Here is a 1,991-nt window from a genome sequence, read left to right as displayed (position 1 = left end):
TAGTTTATTTCGCGCTCGGTTTTGATTTTAGTAGGTTTTTTTTCACTGTTTCCTTAAATTTCTATTTCTTTTCGGTATCTTTTCACGCCACTTTCGATTTTCCGTGTGTTTCTGGGTTTTGTTTCTTTTTTCACTGTAACTTTTTTCTTTGTTTACTCAAATTCATTTTTGTTGCTTAGATGCCTTTCGGAAAGGCTCGATGGACCATTTGTTCACGCGTGATACTAGTATACTTACTCGATACGTAGGTTGCTATATATATTTCTGGCCTAATAATGCAAATAGGCATATTTATCAACGAAAATGTTTTTTTTTTTTATTATTATTATTTTTTTTTTGTCGATTACTGTTTTGTTTCGGGCTCATACGCATAGATCCATGATTCGTCACCTGTGACGATCTTATAAACGTCTTTTGAAGCACCGCGATCGTATTTTTTCAGCATTTCTTTACACCAATCCACACGAGCCATTTTTTGAGGGATTGTCAAATTGTGCAGGATCCAACGAGAACAAACCTTTTTTACGGCTAGGTGTTCATGCAATATCGAATGTATGCTGGTGGGAGAAATGCATAGGCATGCCTCTATCTGAAGGTATGTTACATGACGGTCTTCCATTATCACTTCACGTACGGCATCGATGTTTTCTGGCACAACGGCTGTTTTTGGACGACCTTCACGGAATTCGTCTTTGAGCGAGCGTCGGCCACGATTGAATTCGTTGTACCAGATTTTCACAGTGCTATAGGATGGTGCTTCATAGCCATGCAAAGATTTTAGTTCATCGATGCACCCTTGTCGTGATAATCCACGTCGAAAGTTGTGAAAAATGATCGCACGAAAATGTTCACGAGCTAATTCCATTTTTTGGCCGAGATGATTTTTTTAATTCCCTGTAAATAAAACAATTCACGATTAAATGACAAAACGTTCTAAGTGATGTTATGCTAAAAAATGTCAAACTTTGAAATGTCAGATTGCACCTGGCAACACTTAGTGTTGCCCTATGCCAGAATATATATAACAGCCCTCGTACTTCTGCCAAATAAAAAAGGTGCGTGGAGTCCCTACGGGCGGATGAAGTTATACTTCTTAGTGATATTCCAAGAAATGCATATCATTTTGTATGAAAGAAAACTAGAAAACTTAAATTCACATTTTATAAATTTATTTTAATTTATTATCTCCCCGAGCATGCCTTTGCCAACAAGTCGTCTTTTCGCGACGATGGCACAAAAATCATAAATAGCACAACTTTCTGGTGCTTCTCGCAAAAATCTGTGATATGTATTCACGATCATACGTATACATACATACCTACATATGTATTTACGCATGTTTGTAGGCGAAGCTGCTACAGCGGCAAGGGGTGACAATCGGCGGCCATTACTTTACTTATGCCATAGAAATTCTATTGCTCCGAATATGGAAATGACAACGAAATAATGCAAATATGCTTATTTCTAAAGGTCATTAATTTCTTTGAAGAAATGAAAGGAATGAATGATCCTGAGAAGTACAGTCTTAACTTTTCAACGGCCAACGCAGAGCATTTCAACCAAAAGGAATTTATTCATAAAAATCACCACTCAGAAGTCGTTTTATCCGTTGTAAGCGAACGATTTTCGAAGAAACATCATTTCTAATATGCCACAAGACAAAATTAGAAATTAACTTCTTAAACCTCACGCTGTCAGATAAAACGATATACCTCGTCATCGCGGGTCGATTTCCAAAAAATGTAAATGAAGACTAACTACAGAAATAATCCTCTTAAAGTATAGCCTTAATTTTTCAACGGCCAACGCAGGGTATTTTAACAAAAGGGCACATAAAATAGTTGAGAATTCGCAGAAATGAGAGACAAAGGAAAGAAAAAGCAGTATAACTTCAATAATGAACAAGCATACAAACATACATATGCGCAGCAGCAGCAAGGAAAGAGACAACAATCGGCGATCCATTGTATATTTCTTTCATGCATAACCAA

General features: G+C 36.9%; 1 non-coding gene across 1 annotated transcript; it reads right to left on the bottom strand.

The window, feature by feature from the left end:
• Positions 1-1,585: 1,585 nt before the first annotated feature.
• On the bottom strand, positions 1,586-1,789 carry LOC126767530 (small nucleolar RNA U3). Its single transcript, XR_007669116.1, has one exon. It is a non-coding gene; the product is annotated as a small nucleolar RNA U3 (small nucleolar RNA).
• Positions 1,790-1,991: the final 202 nt, after the last annotated feature.

Source organism: Bactrocera neohumeralis, unplaced genomic scaffold (genome assembly GCF_024586455.1).
Source record: "Bactrocera neohumeralis isolate Rockhampton unplaced genomic scaffold, APGP_CSIRO_Bneo_wtdbg2-racon-allhic-juicebox.fasta_v2 ctg762, whole genome shotgun sequence".
Lineage (NCBI taxonomy): Eukaryota > Metazoa > Arthropoda > Insecta > Diptera > Tephritidae > Bactrocera > Bactrocera neohumeralis.
The sequence above is the reverse complement of the archived record's forward strand: the minus strand, read 5'-3'. Positions and strand labels throughout refer to the sequence as shown.